The sequence below is a fragment of the Macrobrachium rosenbergii genome, chromosome 43 (genome assembly GCF_040412425.1).
Source record: "Macrobrachium rosenbergii isolate ZJJX-2024 chromosome 43, ASM4041242v1, whole genome shotgun sequence".
Taxonomy (NCBI): Eukaryota; Metazoa; Arthropoda; class Malacostraca; order Decapoda; family Palaemonidae; genus Macrobrachium; species Macrobrachium rosenbergii.
In genome coordinates this window covers 24,522,004-24,545,210 of record NC_089783.1, presented here as the reverse complement: position 1 = coordinate 24,545,210, position 23,207 = coordinate 24,522,004, and the positions used below count along the sequence as shown (strand labels likewise).

At 34.9% G+C, this 23,207-nt stretch overlaps 1 protein-coding gene across 5 annotated transcripts in view; it reads right to left on the bottom strand.

Annotated features, from left to right (window-relative positions):
- LOC136828660 (protein spaetzle 5-like) overlaps positions 1-23,207 on the bottom strand; it is a 395,065-nt gene that overhangs the window by 54,694 nt on the left and 317,164 nt on the right. Inside the window, exon 3 of one of the 5 annotated variants that reach the window (XM_067086712.1) lies at positions 16,716-16,759. The exons of the other annotated variants lie outside the window; for them this stretch is intronic. The gene's annotated coding sequence lies outside the window, so the exon portion shown is untranslated. The remainder of the gene's footprint in view (positions 1-16,715; positions 16,760-23,207) is intronic. 5 annotated transcript variants of the gene reach the window in all.

Here is a 23,207-nt window from a genome sequence, read left to right as displayed (position 1 = left end):
GCCGGTCGGAGAGTCGAACGCTGGGCCAACAGCGTGCTAGCCGAGAGCTGTACCCACCCCTCCAATGAAGAACTAAACTGAACTGTACCGATTCCCCGTCGGGGAGGAGCGCATTCAAATCACCATGTAAATGGAACAGAACGGACGGGTAATACCTAAGAGACAGACAGACAGACACACAAATTAAAAATTAATAAATTTGGGAAATGAACGGTACGAATAATATGCGACAAAGATGCTTCCTTTAGGTCAAAATTTTGCTAAAATTCTGATGAGGCTGCCGATTCCAGTAGAGGAAATCTAAAATATTTTTACCTTGAAAAGGTAAATTTAAGTGGTTTATATTTTCACAATTATTATCAGCCTGTTAAATAATGTTGCAGAAAGATCACTTGTTCGCCTCAAGTCGAACTATCGTGGAAATGTGAAGAGTCACTGACCAACTACCTGCAGAGTTCAAGATCGACCGACCAAGATAAGCAGTCTTGCCTGAAAATTCCCCAGGAATTACAGCTAACAGACAGAAGTTACACATGACTAAAACACTCCTCACTTGAAGGAAAAAGCTGTCATTCTTATTTGCCGAGTCGTGTAATAAAAATATCTCGAACGATCATAAATAAAAAAAATTATGCAACAAACGAAACATACAGGAGAGTGAACGAAATACATGAAGTAAAATTAAATGGCGCATTCTAACCAGACATTATCGGATTCCTACCGATCGCATATTTGCGCGCTTGTGCATAAACTAGACGGTATCCACAAAATGATACACATGCACAATGCATGAACGTTCGGTGCTTTGCTTTTCTTGTTGCGCTGTAATTACCACCAGTCCAGTTCATAAACATAATTCTATCAGATTAAAAGACACGAATTTCCAACTGCATAAAAATAAGTGAAGGGGCAAAAGGAAGAATACTATAATAACCAGTAGAGGTGCCGAAACGGCAGTTGTGGAATGTAATTACATGAGAAGTTCCTTCCAACAAATTCAGTGACATCACATTTTTATCTGGGACATGGATAAATACAGGGCTCTGCTACTATTTATTTACATGTTTAGTAAAAATAAAAAAAAAAAATTGAATACCGGGAGATATTTCGGAAAAGATGATACCCATGAGGTCTGGTGAAAATAACATGTACGAGAAATACAATATAACTAAACAATCTCCACTGCCACACACAAATGGCTCGAGTCAACAGAAAACACATATGTTCATTAATTAAATATAGCCACCATAATTCCACTTGATGATAAGAGCCACGTTAACAGACAGGATAACATCAAAGCAGAGAGAGAGAGAGAGAGAGAGAGAGAGAGAGAGAGAGCAACCCACACAAGAGTTTTTTTAACTTTCTTAAGACGACAATAAAGCACAGTAATTCTTCTAATTCCATACTCTTTTAAGAAAAGGAAAGATCGCTTCTCATCAATTTGTGAAAGATAAACAGCTTGTCTTTGTAAAGGTTATTCAGAGTTGTTTATTTCATGTAAATTATCGCGTATGACGTGAATTGCCTGATATTAAATCTGGAATTTCAAAATAACGTTAAAAACAACTGATTTTCCTGCAACGCAGACCAGTTTCCTTTCGAAAGGTGCCAACAAAAATTAAATTACATTCTAGACGAAATAATGTCTATCATAAGAATGAGACACCACCAATCAACAGCGCTCCAAATGATAAAGGCACGACAGTTTTCTGATAACGAGTAACTTATAGCCATTTCCCACAAAAGTGGAGGATGAGGAAACGGCAAGAAAATTCTTTGTCCTTGTTTTTCCCAACCTCTCTCTCTCTCTCTCTGTTACATTTATAATATTTTCATTTCATGTTTTAATTTCTAATGACTTAACAACTCCCTGACCATAATTGTTAGGATTTCAGTTTACGATCATCTTTCTTTCCTTTTTAATTAATTTTTGTACTTGCATATGAAAGCCTGCCTGGATGCAGACACGACCAGAAACTCTCTGAAGGAAAATGAAGTTAGACTGAAGCAAAACTAAAAATTTAAGATTAGCCAATCTCGTACCACGCTTGTTCTCGTAGATAATACTTTGTGCAAGGCTCGCAAAATCATTTTGATTGTACGCTTCCTCTTTACTCTAGTCTCCGCCATGTGCGTGACGCTTTACAATCCGTACATACTGTGCGAATGTCACAAAACTGAAGGGTCAACCGTTCACGCCAGAATGTGGGATTCTCTATCCTCTCCGGTATTTCCGAGTTGGTTCTAAGCACCATTGCTTTAACTGTCTCTACACCAAACAAAAACCATTTCCTCTGCCTCTTCTTGGTTAACCTGGTACGTAGGTTAATCCAAGACAGCTGCTCCCCACCTGAAGATCAACCTCAAGGGTACGGAACTTTGTGTGCATTCAATTGGGTTTTCATTTCTTCAATCTTAGCTGTTATTTGTAAAGAGATTGTTCATAATCCTTCTTTGTTTACTCTATTTTGGACTGTTTGCTTGAGAATGGCTTAGAGTAAATACAAAAGATCTTGCACACAGCTGTTTCACTTTCCTCCTGGCCAAACGTTTAATTTACACTTTAGATCACATAGTAAATCCTTTGGTAGAATACAGACGCAGACATACACATACACACACACACACATTATATACATATATATATATATATATATATATATATATATATATATATATATATATATATATATATATATATATATATATATATATATATATATATATATATATATATATATATATATATATATATATATATATATATATATAGGCTTTTCCCTTTTACAGAAACTGGGTCCTCCTGTTCTTAGCAAATCTTTTGGAAAGAGACGATGCCTTACGCCCTTCACCTTGGCTATGTCCTTCCACAACTGGCTAACTACCAGCTATGTATGTCATTTTTGTTACAACATCGGAACATGGGTTAACAGGAAGCATTCGTGATTAGTCTCTAATTTGGAATGACCAGTTTTACGTTTAATGAGTGTTTTCCCTTATCGTTAGGTGTCAAAGGAATAACCATAATTAAGGCAACGCAAAAAGTGGATTAATTTAATGTAACAATAAAATCTACTACAATTTCTCTTGAATGCAAGATTGTGAATGTTTAAGACTGACCAATGCGAAGTCTACATTTGAATATAAGGATATATAAATGATAAATGGCCCTATCCCCAGGTCAAATAGGGTCACCTTTGATTGCTGTATCTGTTTTAAGAACAGAATCAATCATCTTACTTCTCTAAGATGTCTGGTAGCCGTGGCTCATTCCCTGGGTCGGCAAATTCTCTCTCCTTTGTCCTCTTCTCTCACTAAACCTATCTTTACACAAAGGCCTACTGGAATTAAACACTGACGTACAAAACTAGACTTTATTTGCAAATTTAACGAAAGTGATGCAGCAAAAGCTACGATCATGAAATGGAGTGAATTCCACCCACTATAAATGGAAAACATTACTAGAGGAAATACTGTTTCACAAACAGGCATACTGATAATTCTATACCAAGAAATACTAGTGAATAACACCCTGGTCATCAAATACAGTAATAAGGTCATAATTATTCTAGACCACAATAAAATGTCATATAGTATGTAAAGAGTAAACACCACTTCCAAATATTCGTCCTCTCAGGACGAAACCAGAATTCCTGTTGAAAGAAACGTATCAATGGGGATCAGAACAGGAAAATACACAAGGGGACATAACAGGGTTTCACTGCAGCACTACTACTGTAGGTCTTTCCAAAAACAATGTTTGTAAAAAGATAAGTGTTCATGAGTCATGGGAATTATGGTAGGCTACTCACTTTCTGTGGCGACAAATAACAGACTTCCCAGTGGTGATCTTCCGACACTTCACCACTAACAAAACAGACCCAACCTCACAATGCAATCCCCCTGCAAGAGTCTATCCCCCGGATAATATACCGTTCTCGAGTGCAACGCACATACGCACTCACACAATTATCTCTTCCAGATATGTGACGACCTCGGGTCAATGTTCGATCATGCTGTCTCCAAAATTTAAATCACGATCAAATAGCTCTCTGTATCCAACTGAGCAAACTTCCAATGTCGACAAAAATGCATCTGCAACGGAAGTACACTGACAGGCTAGCACATAGTTCTCCACTGCTGACCAAAATCAACCAAGACTTAATATATATGTATTCAAAACTCGAGGAAGGGGATGCAATGAAGTATGTAGAAGCACAAAAGCGAGGAAAGACTGTAAAAAATAATGAACATTCAAGTAAGATTTCAGATATGATTATCCCTGGTAGGTTATGACAGGTAACGCAGCATTTGCTTACTGAAAGAATAATCCACGAGAAAGAACGTTAGTTAGTTTTCAATTACGATTCTCACCTAGCAGATGAAGTTTACGCAATCTTTTATCCTTCTTCTATCAAAAACTCACTACTTGATTCTTGCTGTGTGTGACTCCTGGAAAAAACAAGTAAAAATGTTCCGATGAATCGAGTTTTCTGTACAGTGAAACTCTCACCCACGGCCCATGAAACTTCAGCCACGGCCAGGTGGTGACCTGTGTTGTTGGCACCTATAGCGGTGACAGACACAAGATCATGGATAACTCTAACCTTAAATAAAAAAAAAACTACTGAGGCTAGAGGGCTGCAATTTAGTAAGTTTGATGATTGGAAGGTGGATGATCAACATGCCAATTTGCAGCCCTCTAGCCTCAGTAGTTTTTAAGATCTGAGGGAGGATAGAAAAAGGGCGGACGGACAGACAAATAGCCATCTCAATAGTTTTCTTTTAAAGAAAACTAACAAATAAAGAATGCGCCGAAGTTTCTTTGGCGCAATCGAGTTTTCTATACAGCGTAAAATGCTGTAAGAAACTCTCAGCCACGACCGTGCAGCGCTCAGTTGCTCTCCAGATGCGGTCAAGTGAAGATGCGTCGGCGGCTGATCCATGGCTAACCTTAACCTTATATAAAAGAGAAACTACTGAGGCTAGAGGGCTGCAACTTGATATGTTTGATGACTGGAGGGTGGATGATCAACATACCAATTTGCAGCCCACTAGCCTCAGCAGTTTTTCAGATCTGAGGGCGGACAGAAAAAGTGCGTACGGACAGACAAGGCCATCTCAGTTTTCTTTTACATAAAACTAAAAAGCATGATCTGGTAATATAAATGAATTGAGAGAGAGAGAGAGAGAGAGAGAAAGAGAGAGAGAGATTATTTTGACCATTTCTTAGAGTATATACTATAATTTTTTCCATAAATTTATAATTTCATAACATTTAAAATTAGCGGCAAAGGGATGTTCGCTCGAAAAAAGAAAAAATGATAAAATTCCCTTGTTCGACAAGCTTTCCTAGTTAGCGAGTTCGGTATCCATAAATTGCGGTCCACCCATTCCAAAGTGTTGCCGACGCATGGGGCGTTTGGAAAAAAGGTTTATTTCTGCATTTTTCTATAATTCAATTTTTGGAACAACACCTAGACAAGACTTTTAGTGAATCTCGTACCACTATGCTATGTAGTAACAAGTAAAATGAAATTCAAATCTAATAACTTTGAGAGAGAGAGAGAGAGAGAGAGAGAGAGAGAGAGAGAGAGAGAGAGAGAGAGAGAGAGAGAGAGACGTTATTTGATACTGCCCTTCCATGATATCACATACGACTCCTCAACAAAATTTTCAAGACTCGTGTTAAGAATCATTCAGTCTACATGCAAGTAAAATGAAATACGCTCATGTGAACACTTCATAAGTGCAGCTCGAACGGTTTACCGCTCATGCAAAAATATGCGACAAAACTGCAACTGAATGCCATTTCTTAGCGAAACAATAAATAAAATTAAAGCTTTACACTGAAGATAATTAAAAAAAAAGTTACTAATTCTCCAGTTGCTAAAAAAAAAAACACGAAAAACTCCAGTTGAAGGACACTTTGCACAGCATATTTTTCAAGGATACCGTTAGTTATCAATTAAAGTGTCACATACTTTACTTACATATTATATATATGTATGCCTGCTTAGATCATTGTGTGTGCACATATATATATATATATATATATAATATAACAGTGTAATATTTATATATATATATATATATATATATATATATATATATATATATATATATATATACACACATATACACATATATATATATATATATATATATATATATATATATATATATATATATACCTTCAAGTGATTCATTTGTCCCAAATAACCATGGCGAAAAAGAAACACGAAGTATAAATCCCGAATGGATTCAACTTTATATCTAAGCTATTTTTAGAGGACTGATCCATAGCTGTAGAAATCTACAATATATAAGCCAGAGTACGGTTCAGTCGAACATGCAGACCGCTGAAAACCAAATATTCACACCTGACAGGCGAGAGGGGTGAGTCATACACTCATTGTGTCAGAGGTCAATTACTCCCTTTACAAATCCATGCGTGTGGCTGCTTACCTTTTCCTAGTCCATGTCAATTTTCTTCAAAATTTACGCAAATTACATATTTCTTTTGAAAATAATGGATCAAGTTTATACATGCCCTGACTGATATTCATGTTCATAAAAAAGCTTTCCTGACTGATATTCATATTTATACGAAAGCTTTCTTTTAAAAAAATATACTCGATCATGTTTATTTTTTGTCCGTGCCAGACTGATTGTATGACGGTTTTCAGTAACGTACGAAAATTCCACTAATCACTTACGCATATCTTATACATTTTCCATCCTGTTTTATTCTCTTTTTCAACGTTTTTTCCAGTTTGCTCTTATATATATATATATATATATATATATATATATATATATATATATATATATATATATATATAGGTCCCACACGGACACCATACTGTACATCCTATTTATGTATACTCGTTCATAATAATGTCACGTCAAATGTATCATTCCTAACAGAGGCAATACAAAGTCAGCTTTCCAGGCATATTTATCAGAAATCTGTTTGCAACTTGTACATAGAGTTATGTACCATTTTCCATTCTCAAACAAACACAGTTTACTGTATACTAATCTTTATTTTGTTCGCCTCGTGTCAGGCACTACATTTCTGTTTGTTTTGAATAAATTAGTAAGCTTGTAGACGCTGCCCCTTACTCACGCTTCACTAGCACACACACGCACACATATATATATATATATATATATATATATATATATATATATATATATATATATATATATATATATATATATATATATATATATATATGTATATATAACTGTAAAATGTTAGGAGGAAATCTTCAACTGTTCTGCCTTTAGTTTTATAAATATATATACAGTACATACATACATATATACGAGTATATGTATATATACACACACACACACACACACACACACACACACATATATATATATATATATATACATACATACATATACATATACACATACACACACAGACACACACACACATATATAACTGATCGCCGCCCATGCACAAAAACTTCGCCTTCACTTCCTCAGCAGGTGCTTAGAAGAACAAGTCCTTTCACGATCCATGCTGCCCAGAAGACTCCCTCAATTCGGTGACCTGCCTTTCGAGACGTTTCATCGACTTTGTTGAAGAACATCGAGATAAAGAGAATCGAAGTCAGAGAGGCCTACAGAAATTCGAGGAGGAAGAAACGGGACCTATTCTATGCCATATCAAATGACTGGTATAGAAGGAGAAAGCTGGAAAATAACCTCAACCATTAATTATATATGTTAATTAATTGTAGTAAATGGACACTTGATGTTAATTCGGAATTTGTAATTAAACTATCTGATTATAATCTTGATCAGTCATCCTTACCTGCTTTAGGGTATGGTTTGAGTTTTTCTGTAACACCCACTACACCTGACTATGTTAATATACCTGAAGCCTTTTGTAATTTAGAAAAATTTGGCAATACATCTGATGACAATCTTAATCTTGTTACAGGTTTTGTCTATGGTGTAAATTCATTTCGCTCCTATTCAAATGTACCATTAAGATTGTTAAAAGTGTACAACAGCAGAAAAACAATGACGAACTTCATTTTACGAAAGCTGATAAGTCTAATGCAATGGTTATTCTAAATAAGCAAGATTACAAAGAAAAACTATACTTACTGCTAAGTGATGTTAATACCTACGAACTACTGACCTAAAATCCTTTGGAACGTGTGATTTCTCATTTTAATTAGAAGGTCAAAAGTAGCTAGAAAAATAATCAAGATTTGATTAACCAATCTGCAACCATATCTCTAACTTTACCCCACTTGCCTAGACTTGTTAAAACACATAAACCTGGTCATCCCACTATGACTAGACCAATTATCAGATCTGTTGGGTCATGTACTTGACAAGTTGTCAAAATGGCTGGTTATGATTCTTTCACCTTTAGTAGGAAGCATTTCGAACTCTAATATTAAACCTAATGTAGACCTGATAAAAAACTAAATAGCACAACTATTAATTTTAAGTTTAATAAAATGATTAGCTTTGATGTTGTATCTCTATTTACAAAGGCACCTATAAATGACTTGCTTGAATATTCATCTGAATGTTTACATAATTATGATTTACCCTTGTCCACCCACAACATTTTAGAACTGGTTAAACTTTGCATTTTGTGGTTTAGATATGTAGATGATATTTTTTGTGCATGGCCTCTAACCGAAAATATGAATACATTTCTTTTCAAACTGAACAACTTGGTACCTTCTAATAATTTTGCTTATGAAGAACATGATGGTTGTCTCATATTTTTAGATGTAAATGTTCACCGTACTTTAAATGGCTTTAAATACTCCGTTTATAGGAAACCTACAAAAGTAAATTCATACATTCATTATTATTCTAATCATAGTAATCAAGTAAAGAAGGCTATTTTTCTTCCATGTTATTAAGAGCTTTACGCATCTGCAGTCCTGAATTTCCTCAAGAAGAGTTTGAAAATATTTTTAACATATCAGAAAAATTAAAATAACCAAAATATTTTGTTGAATGTGCTTTGCAAAAAACACAAAAAACTTCTTATTCATTAACTACCAGAGTGGCTTTCAACAATCAAAATGTACTTATTTTACCATATAGTGATCTCCTTTGTAGGGTTCCAAATTTTTGCAGGAATTTTAATATTAGAGTTGTTTTTAAATTTTTAAATACCTTGAAAAACATATTAATATGGAATTCTCCCAGAGTTTCTCAGGGCTGCATTTACAGGGTTCCTTGCATGAAATGCAAGTGTTTTTATATAGGACAATCTGGGAAGGGACTGGAGACAAGAATTAAACAACACAGATATAGTGTGAGAACGGGACAAATGTCGAATGTTTTATTTTTACACATTAATAATTTTAATCGTATGATTCATTGGGAGGGGACGAAAGTTGTTTTATATTGTAACAATATAACTCGTAAAAATGTTATTGAATCTGCTTTGATTAAATATCACGGTGACTAAGCCAGCGTATGAACAAACTAGACCGATTTGTTGTTAAAGAGGTTTGTAAGATTGTTTTTTTAATCACCTCTGTTGAGTTGTTCTATACCTGCTTACTAGTTTTAACCGGATCTTGGATATTTGTGTTTCCATTTTTTCGGCTTTTATGTTTGCTTCGTTAGATATCCTCAGTGTTTTTAGCACTGTACGTCGAAAATGTGTTGAAATAATACGAAAGCGCTTGCTACGCCTTTTATTTTTCCTGTTGCCCTGACTGAATATAACTGTAAAATGTTAGGGAGGGTGAAAATCTTAAACTGTTCTGCCTTTAGTTTTATATATATACATATATGTATGTATGTATGTGTGTATATATATACACAAACACATTTACATATGTATGCACAATATATATATGTATGTATGTATGTATGTATGTATGTATGTATGTATATATATATATATATATATATATATATATATATATATATATATATATATATATATATATATATATGCATGCTTATAATCACTCTTCACGTGATTTTATTTATCAAACACCACAGGGAATAAGTGAAGCAGCTATACATCCCCATCTTACAAATTAGCAAAATCAACTGTGGATATTCTTAACCCATTAGTTGTTGCCATCTCCGATGCCAATATTAAATAAACTAAATAAATAAGATAAATAATGTACAAATTAATAGTGAGTCTGGACAGGTGAGTTTTAACGTGACTTCATTATTCACAAAGGTACCTGCTGACGATTTGCTCGATTTTTTAGGAGATATGCTTGAGATCTGGCAGCTGGATATATCATTTTTCTAAGCACACGCTGATAGAATTAGTAAAATTTTGAGTAAAATAATGTAAACTTGAATTCAACGGGAATTTTATTCTTAAAGTTTTGGTATGGCAATGGGTAGTCCTTTATCCCCAGTGTTAAGTAATTTGTATATGGAATTTTTCGAAAGCAAAATATCAAAAATCATTTCACGCAATGTAGTGTGACTCAGGCATGTTGATAACATATGTATTTGGCCAGGTAACAAAAATGTAAATAACTTCTTTGTTAAACTAAATTAATTAGTGCCATCAATAAAATTTACTATTACATACACATGTATACATGTGTATGTATACATATAAACGTGCGTCTAATACATACATATATATATATTCTAACACTGAACAGTCCTACTTTACCTGCTGACTCGTCAATGAACCCCGAGTGAGAAAACTTCCAAAAGACTGGCTACCTCATAGAACTTAACAAAAGGTTCAACATTAGCATGTCACGCCTCCCTACAAACATTCCATATTATTTGCGCTCTTGTACTTCCTGACTACTAAAGTCCTTTCTTTCTAATACTTCTTCGATTGAATCCCCTCAACGCCTTTTCAAGTCTTGAACCTTCACAGATTTCTATTTATCAACCCTTTGACTTATATCCCTTATTTATTCATTATGCTTCGCAATCCATGATTTTCACATATCCTTGACACGTGGGTCAGTAACCCATTTGTTTATTCAAATGTAATTCTGTTGCACGATTTCCCCAAATCACTGCTCTTGAGCTATTTGCAATTTTCCTATCGAATAGTCATATGCATCATTCCACCATCACTTGGTTCCAATGACTCTAATTGCCTTGGTCTTATCTACAGTTTCGTATGCTACCTTCTTTTCCTAGAGTTTTCCAGTTTTTAATTTCTCTTAATCGTCAAGAGCACTACATCAGACGCTAACACTGGCATTTTACAGAGTCTTCTGTTAATTCGACCTTGCACCATAAAGCTCATAAGGTGACTCTTCTTTGCACAAATACATCTCAACAATCCTTAATAACACCTTCTTAAGATCCATACTGTCTTATTCCATAACATAATTTTTTACCTTCCTTTAAAAAAATATTTACACAACTGTTCCATAAACAACTTATGATTCAGATAAGTTCCTCTTTGCTTATATAGTTTATGGTGTTCCATTGGCATTTCTTATTTTATCGGTGTCACTTTCTTCATTGGCAGCTTTCCTACATTTTTCCAAGTCAACTATGCAATGTTCACACCATTTAAGTCTCACATTTTTCTGTAACTTTCATAATGTTCTAATAGGCTCCTGATAGACTCAGTTACTCTTTGAGGAATTTTCTTCCAACTAAATATTCATAAATGACTTACAAAACTACGTAATAGTAAATATCATGCCCCTTAACCTATCCTCTCCTCCATGCAACACAAAATCAATCACTATCTCACTTACAATCTTGTCACGCCTTTGAATGAGATGTGACTCTCTCTCTCTCTCTCTCTCTCTCTCTCTCTCTCTCTCTCTCTATATATATATCTATATATATATATATATATATATATATATTATATATATATATATATATATATATATATATATATATATATATATATTATATAAAATTATATACATATATAAATAGATAGATAGATTGATGGATAGACAGATAAACTATGCATCAATCTTTTATTATACTGAAAGTCAACCACAAAATAAGAGAAAAATGATAAGCACATATTGCCGAGTTGCTGCGTGTCTAATCAGCCGGATATCATATCTTTGCATTTCGATCATCCACAGTCGCAGTCACACGGCCGGGATCAAGGTTACAAAACACATCAAAGATGGAGCAGAACGAACGTTCCATTAGCGAAACGAAACCACAGGCAAGAAAGGAATGGGATGGTCACGAAGTAATAAACACAGCAAGAGCGTATAGCTGTGTCCAAACTGAAGGAAAGGTACTTAGGGCCATAAGGTGAAATGAGAAATCAGTGAAAAACGATTCACTCTTTCTCTCTTGAACACGAAGACACACAGGGAATCATGAAATTGTTTCTCAGTCATTTCTGAATTAGCTTCTCCATCCTCGCACATTTTTTCCTTCTTTACACAACATAGTGCATTAGGATATTTTGAAAGAGTGATTTCTTATTAGCAATAAAGATGCAGTGTGACGGTAAAAGTTTACAATCCATCCATTACTGAGGAATGACTGATCTCATACAAGCATGCAGTATACAATTAACTATATAGTATTTGTTTCTTTCCATACCTGGATATGGAACAATATTACAGGCAAAGTTTTGACCAAGGCTCTACTATCAGGTCCTGATTTAAAGACTAACGATAAAAATCTCGTGGACCACCTTTGAACACACTTCAGTGTCTGCCATACAGACAAATAAAAGAAACAACCTCGTAATTCGTGCACAGAAACACGTACAAACTGTTGAAATCAAGGACTTAATACCTAGTACAAAATTAATACAAAAATTAAGCATCAAGTTCATATACCAGAACTACACGTAATGTTAAGGGCAGCCCTCCATATATCGTATAATCTTTAAACCAAGGATGTCATTTACAAGGACGAATGCAACTTTAACTGGGAGATTAATAACTCTGACACCAGTTCTTGTGTCCCAACCTAAATGAAAAATGCTAATTCCCACACACACACATACATGCGCGCGCGCGCGCGCTCACATTCTTACATACATACATACACACACACACACACACACACACACACATATATATATATATATATATATATATATATATATATATATATAAATTTATACGGTGGTAAAACTCTTAGATCACGTTTGCTAGGTTCGTGGTATACTTTAAGCCTATCATTCAACAAAATATAGATGGGTACCAGCATCAACTGAGGTCAAGAAGTAGGGCATGGGGCTCACAACCTTACCCATTAAAACTTGCTGAAAAACTGGAAGTTTGTACCCTGCAGGCGACACCTCCTCCAATGGCCTATACATACAGTTACAGAAAAATGTCTTATCCATGTGAAATATAAACATGGACTGTAAAATTCAATGTGTTGCAATAAAAATTGGTTAGCTGCCCGATTAGCACAGATTTCGTCTCATACTTTAAGTTTGGGCCATGGTGAAACTACATGTGATCACAAAATCCATACAGAATTCTAAAACGACAGCAACTGAGAGTAAAGAGATGGGAGTACCATAAACAAAATTAAATTCTGGACTTTTAGCACCTCAAATAGGAATCCTAATATAAATAAATATATGAGGCATGGTGGTATAGTAATAGATAACTACATTTGTTTAGGTAGTCTACCTACATCCTAACACTCTACCACTCTATGGATCCCGAACAATACAAATGCAAACACATCCCCAAAAAAGTGTTGGGCAAATAAGTGAAAACTGTGTGAAGCAATACTTTTGAATCTAATATTATAGTACACCAAAAATGTCGAAATTTGGACTTTTGAACATAAGAAAACTAAAAACATGGTTCTGCCCTGAAGAATCACAGAGTGAATATCTACGGTACCACAGAATGCTAATGATACTGTCATATCATTAAAACTCAGAATGGGGTCCCTTGTCGACTAACAGAAAACGGGGATCTGGAATGAAATCTGAAGGGACGGTTGTATCCATTATTTTAATTTCTGACTGTGGTTTCCAGGTGTTGGGGTTTGTATTTGTGGCCAAAGCAGAACCTGCATATTGAAGAACTCTGCTCTGTCAAAATTCTGGTGTTTTATTTATATTACAGTATTTACTCCACTTAAATTACGTTTGAGACACAAATGTCTCCTATATCTTTGTTATTTATTAATATACTAAGTTATTTAAGTATAACAAACAGATGATTGCAATCCCTAAACGATTCTCTTCCTGCTACTCAAATCTGTTGCAAATTAAATTCTTATTGTTGCTTTTAATTAGGTAATGTACCAGGTATATTTTGAGTCAAACTAAGGAGGATATACACTCTGTATGGGATTCAAATGGCACTGTATGAGTGACCAAGCTGGGTGTGCGGCTCAGGCAAGAAAAGGGTTGCAGTGCAGCTTATGGAGTATGCAGTTGCAATCCAGCAAAACTTTTCCGTTCCATAACTCTTTTTGCTTTGTTAACTGCACTTAATGAAAGTGAAAATTTGGCAGTATTTGGTGTTATCTTCGACTCTTAAGCTCTCCTCTTCACAGGACTTTGAAATCATTCATTAATGCTGTGAGATAGCTAAGAGTTGTTTGTGATGCTTTGAACATCTACAGAGGTGATGATAATAATGCCATATGCTTCTGATCTTTTCTTTTTCTATTATTAAAACACTGTTCTATTGCCTATATGTCAGCACTCTCTAGGATACTTTTCTTTTAAAAAAAGATTGAGAAAAATGGTAGCTTTGCTTCCCCAACAATGGTAATTAGGGTAAGCAAGTGACTCCCATCAGTGCCTTTAATGCGCCTCACGTTTTGTGAAACATCCTACTCATTTTGTAGGTGTTCCACGTTGTTACAACACCCGGTATCTAAAGCGTTTCATTACTTTCAACATAAAACTGTGGAATGGGCGTCTTTTCAGCATTATGGATTCAGAAACTTTTGAGTTTCGGGTACCACAGCGTTTTCCTAACTTGCATTGATGTATCTGTACAAAAAATTTTTGTTTTTTCTGTTTTGTCTTTTTCACATACGGGAAATCTATTCTTTGGAAATGCTCTTTTTTCGGCTTGCCTCATATGAGTGATGTTCTTTCTGAGCAATATAAAAAAATAATCAAGTAACTATAAAAGGGGTGTTTCAGAGGCAAAACTAGTTATTTCACTGTGGAAAATAATAGAAAAGGGTCATGTCTAATTTACCATGACGGATATTTTATTCCGTGAGGAACAATAACAAGGACAAAACTTAGAATTCAATTATACCTAATTCTAGATACATTATTCGAAAGACGAAAAATAGTACTCCGTTAAAAGAACGTTGAACTTATAAAAAAAAAACTGATTAAAACATGTTTTTATTTTTTTGACAGGTCACTTCGAAATCTTCAGAACCAGTTTGAAAGACCGAAACCAGAATCCCCGAAGGTCATTCGACGAAACTAGTATTACTAAGCAGCAGCAGCCAGTTTCACTCAAGGCTGACAGGGAAAACGGCAAATATAGAGCAAATGCACTGGCTTCTACAGTTTTGATATTTGCGAACCGCCTAAGCTAATTTGACACTTGATATGCTAAGACTTAAAATCATACACAAAATACATATACTACGATGCCTGAAACATTATTGACAAGTATAATTATTTGTAACCAGTTGGTTCTTAGCCACGTAAAATAAATCTAATCCTTCGGGCCAGCCCTAAGAGAGCTGTTAATCAGCTCAGTGGTCTGGTTAAACTAAGATATACGTCTTTTTTATACCAAAGCTCTCAAGACAAAAATTTCCTCTTCATTACGGGGAGCATTTTACTATTAATACACAATAATAAGAACGAGCATGAATGAAAGGCCTGGGATAATTCTTCATCACCTTAATGAAACAGGGCACCTACACCCTATCGGGATTACCCGTTGTAATGATGGTTGGCATGATTATGAAGGTTGGAATCACGATAATACAATAAGTAGGAAGCCACTTCGTTGTTGTGGAAGAAGCAATGGAATAAAACAAAGTATATGACGGGCAATATTATACAAAATACCACTGACAGACACGTAAAAGTGAGGGCAATACCATTTTAATATCACGATGATGACTTTTGCTTTACGGAGGAGTGGCTTTTGATCTACCTGTACTGGGAAAACTGACACAGGGTAAACCCCAAAACACCGAGACAACACTCCATGCGTACAAACAGAGAGGCTCCTCAGTGAGCAAGCCGAAGCATTTTAACAACGCTAAGCTTTTTATTCAGTCACTCATTCTTGAAAAATGATTTTGTTAAATCGTTACAGTCCTGATAGAGACGTCAAGCGTTTCCACAAACAAAATATGGCCGTAAATTGAAGGTAGAATTTGGTATACTTTTAAACTAAAGCTCTGAAAATCAATATAAAAAACAAAAGAACACGGAAAAGCAATGCTAAAGAAATTTCACATCGACTGAACATCTGTAATCGACTGTCGCTTAACTTCTATCGATCAGGAAACGCAAGCGCTGGTAAACGCGTGTGTTCATACACGCATATATAGAAATCGAGTATCATTCAACATTACAAAATAAATTTCTTTCAGAGCTCTTACATGTAAGATACAACCCCTGCAAAAGGATTCGTCTTTTCGAGTTTCTTTTTACAGAGGTCGTTAGAGGTGTTAGACCTAGGACGCAATAAAGAGCATCCGTGACCCTGATAAATAATATACCTCTGAATAGATACACACATGCATATAAGAAATAATAACATGACGACAATAACAGTTGTCAAATGTTATCATCTTACCGTATCAGTAGAAGGTCAGAAATGCAAGCACACATGATACGTACCTGAAAGGAAAAGAAAAATTACTGCTTATTACTAATTTCATCAGAAAACCAATAAAAAAATCACTGAATTCCAGTCATTTGTATAAAAATTATTCATGCTCTAAGTTGTCTTAAAAGTTACGCTGCCTACATCCACATGCTGCATATCTTTATTCTGTGTCTCGATTTTCAGTCAATTTTCTACTTGAGAGTTATATACTGAAACACATGAAATTATTCATGAATACGTACAAATGGAAAGATAAAATTACAAATAATTACATAATTTATAAACACATACTGTACTTGCATAGAACAACCGTGAATAGATGTTAATGCAAACTAACAGGTAAACTACACATGTTCAACAGTTAAAATTATACCTGTACAGATTCACTTGCTTTAGATATATCTCAAATCTTTTTCCATAACAAATGTACACTATATATATATATAGACACACATATAGATAGATAAATAGATAGATAGAGAGGTGAGTACGTGCAAATGGAGATAAAATTACACAATATTACACCTAATTTATAAACACATATTGTATGGGTATATAACAATCGTTATATTTATATATATATATATATATATATATATATATATATATATATATATATATATATATATATACATATACAGTATACAGTATATCAGGTGAGTCAATTAAAACTAACTGGAGAGGCACGAATATTTGGGGCTTTTGAATCCCTTGAGGTAAAAATTGCCTCGAAAACAGCATTTGGGTTTCTGTCACGCTGCTCATTTAAGCGTCAATGGTTGGAATGCAGACAAAATGTTCGTCAAGACAGAGTGCTTTGTAAAGGGATGTGGACCCCTTGGCAGGAGGAAATTCTTCCTAAATGGCAGCGACGAGTCTCCTTCCCTAGGCTCAATCGCAATTGCATATTTTGTTCAAGCAGTTTGCTTGAAAAGTGTGAAAGTTAACAAATGAATGGGTTCATGTGGTATATAACCCTACGTCCAGTAATGATATCTTAACTACCTGGGAAAGGCAAGATACGTTTAGGTTTCCTACTGAGTACGGATACTGTGCAAAAGTAAGATATACTTAAAATTTAAGGAAAGAGAATTGGGCGTTTTTGGGAAACGACTGGGTATGTGAGTATTTATATTTATATATATATATATATATATATATATATATATATATATATATATATATATATATATATATATATATATATATATATATATATATATATATACACAATTTATACATATAAATATATATATATATATATACATACACATTTATATATATATCTATATATACATACACACATATATATATATATATATATATACACACACTTATATATATATATATGTATATATGTGTATAATTACACACATATATATATATATATATATATATATATATATATATATATATATATATATATATATATATATAATCTGCTATAGTTGACAAAAATAATTCAACACTAAAATCTAATATTCAGCAATAGAACATGTTTGTAAAATATTATTTTTTAAAACCCATCAATATCTTGTGTTTCCCTATTTGAAACCTCCCTCCCCCCTCCAAAAAAAAAAAAATGATCAAATTCTCGTCAGTGAAACCCATGGGTAACTGAACCTTGGGAGGACCACGTATAACTCGGAAACTAAGAGACGCTTTTTAAAATCACATCATGTTCACAGTTTCTTTTCTTTTTTATTTTAAACTTTAACTAAATATATCACTATCCTTTGGGATTTAAATTTCAACTTACTATAGGGTACAGTGTAAATTCATAGTTCTTTGGGCCAAAGACCTTTCTCCTGAGAACACCTTAGAAAATCGGAACTGTAAAAAATCTATTACTTGTACTTAATACTTGAGTAGAACAGCTAGCAGACTAATTTTGTAAGAAGTCACCAAAAGTCAGGGTTAAGTCATGCTTAAAATGAAAGAGCAGTCATTAGAGAATCATTAAAACGATAGTTAGAAGCCTGTTTCTGGATTACATGGAGTGCAGACCAGATTCATCAGTCATTACCCCACCTAATTTATATGTGAAGTCAAATCCAGGGGTTGGGAACTGAAGGTGTCTCATGGTCACGAGTTAATTATAGGAACGCATAGCAGTCTGTTCCCAGTAATCATATGCAGACATAAAAGAGAAGCGTATTTCTCTAGACTGAAACAGTGTTATAGTCAACAGAACACCCAGTGTGGTGAAAACAACGCAATGAATGATCACGCTATATATGTACCATAATAAAACCATATTATTCTATTTGTGTAACAAAACTTTCAAAGTAACGAACATATCTGGAGTATTTCCGATCTGCTACAACCACAAAAGTTCAAATTACCTCCGGGAGATTCCTCGAGTCAACTCACCTCGCATTTTTATGGTTGAAAATGAGAGCTCAGCGGTCTCTCTGAAACTCCCAGATTTATTTTTAACATTGACAACTGTGTTAACCTGCGCGCAGACCACTGCAGTCTGTACTTCTGAACAATGCACGGCACAACAAAATACATTCGAAGTATCCTTATTAGTAACATCATAGACGGGGTTTCCCAAGGCGAATCTGACTTCAGACAAAAATTACCCAAAACAAGCTTCAGTTTCATTTTATCAAGTTGGAAGAATGTGCTCAGTCAACCCAGTTGTTTCATCAATCAAATGCATCCATTAAAATCTAAAAACCATCTATCGCTTATGCAGCCTACATATTTGTGTGACCGCGATGTACCTTTACTGTAAATCAAGACACCGACATTAAAGCGCTGATAAGGTAAAAAATAAAAATCGTAAGCTTAAATAACTTTTCTGGAATTCCCAAACCATTCTGCTAGATGCAGATGCAACTTTTTTTTTCCTTTTTGGCATTGGAATATCCATCATCTTCTCTTCGCTTGTTTCCTTGTACGCAACATTACACGGGTAGCTCAGCTTTCAAATGTAGAATCACCATCGGGGAAATACCAGTCACTTCCGATATCCTGAAAACCCGAACCGTACTCCTAGCATGACATTTTCAACACAAATAAGATTACAATTCCAGCAACCGAATGGCTTAAACAATAAACCTGAAACACTGGCAAGCTTTTAAGAGTAAATTCATTTTAACTTGGTACAGGTAAATGTTTTTGGTGGCAACTATCTGTGTTTTTCCATTCTATACACTTTTACTCTTCACGAAGTTGTACATTATTGTTGCCAAGCAGTCACTCGTTGAAGGGTAGGCATTGTTGTAAAGCCAAAAGCATATTATCAAGGAAGATCAATCATAACTTATAAATACACTAACATATGCCTTAAGTGAATAAGCTATGTTATCCGAAAGTCAAAATTTCCAATATGGATACAGCATTCCTAGTAGCGAATTATGATTATACATCGTTTCCCTGTAAAGCTATAAAGCCCTTCTTAACTAAAGCATTATTCATTTACGGAAATAAATAAAAAAAAAACGGTTTTAAATCAAAGAAGCCAATGAAATGATAATCCCAAATTAATGGCTAATGCTTTAAAAGTTTATGTTCTACCTTTGGTTCACTAAACCAACTGGTAATGGGGCTCTCAACACTAGACTTGCAAGTGAACTACTTGCGATACCGTATCAGTCGTTAGATGATACTACTTGAACTTCGTGAATTTATAAAAAAAAAAAATAATAATAATAATAACATTTAAAACTGCCTGACTTGGCTCTGGATAAATTCTTTTCAGTCTTACGGCAAAATCTTCATCAAGGTGATACTACGACAACAAAAATTAAAGCAAAAATTGTGGACTTCTAAACCAAATGACGGAGTAATTGTTAAAAGGCAGTCAACGGAAGTACAAAGAACAATGGGACAATAAAATGCTGTTTTTACTTAATTCCACTCCACTGCATCGACCTTGGAGTTTTACGAGACCATCTCTGAAAAACCATTACGATTCTCTTGACAGGATGAACTGGAGACGGTTTCCCTTAAATTCTTTGTGCAGTCGATTATAACAGTGGGTAACTCTGAACACTTAACTCCTTGTAAAGGAAGGCAATGTTAAAATAAAATGAACTAACAAGTGCAATGTTTTCTGTGCATACAATTCATGTAGAGTGGAAGAGTTTGTGATGTGATCCTATATTTGACACTACTATGAGCAACAAATTTGGTGCTGTTTAAAATAAGGCCCTGATATGCCTCAGCATAAAGCTTTACTCCTCTCTGTTCATTTATTTCATAATTATTTCGCATTTCTATTTCTGTGGCAACTACTGCTCTAACCTACTCCTCTAGAGACCTTGCGTAGAGAGGATCTCTCACCTAATCACCTAATCTTCCTTTTCTTCTAATTGCTTTACGGAAGCTCGTTCCATATTTATCTTAATCTTGTTAGATGCTATAAATATACGTGAACTAGCTGACCAACCCAGCACTGCCCGGGATAACTCTGAATGACAACCGATAAACTTTCTCTCTCTCACACTTCTTCTCCCTCTTAGTCTTTCTCTTTCTCTCTCTCCAACCCTCCCTGTCTCTTTTCCTCTTTCTTCTCCCTAACACCCGTTCTACTCTCTCTCTCTCACACTATTTCTTTCTCTCACTCTCTTCCTCTCTCTTTCTCTCTCCAACCCTCCCTGTCTCTTTCCCTCTTTCTTCTCCCAAACACTTCCTCTACTCTCTCTCTCGCTCTCACTTCCTCTCACTCTCACCAACCCTCCCTGTCTCCTGCCCTCTTTCTTCTCCCCAACGCCCCCTCTACTCTCTCTCTCACTTACTCTCCCTCTCACTCTCTCTCTGTCACCCCCTTCCCAACCCCCAACCCCTTTAGTACCACTGATGCCTTACCCCCACTGTATTCTTTTCCAGATAGCAAGTCATATATTATGTATACCGAAATTAGGTATGATAATTCGCAAAGTTAAGAAGTCTACGGGGAGATCCAGCCCCGTTTCAGGAAAGCCATTCTCCCAACCTTTGGTGCCCTGTGGTGCTAGTGATGTCTTAGCCTCACAGTATTCTTTTCCAGATGGTAAGTCATATGTATACCAAGTTTGGTTGAAATTGATAAATGCATTTAAGAGTTATGATGGAACACACATACATCCATATATATACATATACATATATATATATATATATATATATATATATATATATATATATATATATATATATATATATATATATATATATATATATATATATATATATATAGATCAGGGTTCTCAACCTGGAGTACGTGAGAGGAATTTTGGGGGTGCGTAATAGGTTTCTCAAAACACTTCAGTTTAGAGCAATTGCAAACCTGTTTGTAGAAAGTGGTCTACATGTGCTTTGTCAGTGATTCAACTGCAAAATATTCTTTCGGTAGTTTGTTATTGACCAGATTCTGGTCAACAATGGCAGCAAGTTCTTATTCTGCTTTAACAAAGAAATGTGTACGGGACCTCCTGATGTTTCCTCCTACATACCGCTGTGAGCAAGAATTCTCAGCCCTGTGCTTGATTAAAAACAAGTTACGTTCACGTCTTGCAGTTAAAGACTACATAAGAGTGGCTCTTTCAAAAACTGTGTCGAGGATTGACTTGTTCATAGCAAAGAAACAGGCCCAGACATCTCACTGAATTAGTCTATACTTGTATTTTACTGCAGGCACACACACTGACTTCCCTATGAGTAAGTAACTAGTTACTAATAACTAGATGCGAGGCTTAACAATCAGCATTAGTTCGCAGTCAGTGGAACTGTGCCTTCTTAATACTACAAGCAATTAAATGTAAAAATTTAGTAGAAGTAGGAATACATGTTTAAGGATTGCCCAGAGATTGACAGCGTGCTACCTGTTACTTAAAGAGACTGGAAGTGAACAATAATTGAAAGCTTTCACCTTTAACCATTTACGGAATAAGAAATTTGAAGCTGAAATTAGCAAATTATTTTATCAAAGAACATTATCAAAGTATCATAAGACAAAAAGAAGAAGAAAGGCTTCTTGAGAAAAATCACATGACTAAACAGAAATGGTTAATGGATCAGTTATTTGATATGCACAAAGTTGAGACTTCAGAGCAAGAGGAAAAACCGTTATATCTAGTGCAGACAAAATGAAATCTTAAAACACACAAAGGCAGTATGATGCAGAAGTAGCTAAAGATTTTTGGTGGAGTAAGTTTGTTGAGAGTGATCAAAGCTTTCGAAAGAAAGGTGAAGCATATGTAAGAATGTGTGGAAAGGAGAGAGCGTGGTTTAGTGTAAAAGTAGTGCAATAAGATGCCTGTTGCAAAAAGTTGCGTAAGCACAAGTTGTAATATTTAGCCCAATCTACAACCCTGCAGCGCTCCAAGACTGCTCAGACGTCAATCTTTAAGACCTTATATTAGGTACTTACTTCCCGACAGTCTGGTTGCCTCCGTGAAACAATCACATAATTGTAAGATTTTTTGTATCTGAATTGTTATATCCAAAACAACCTTGAAAATGACT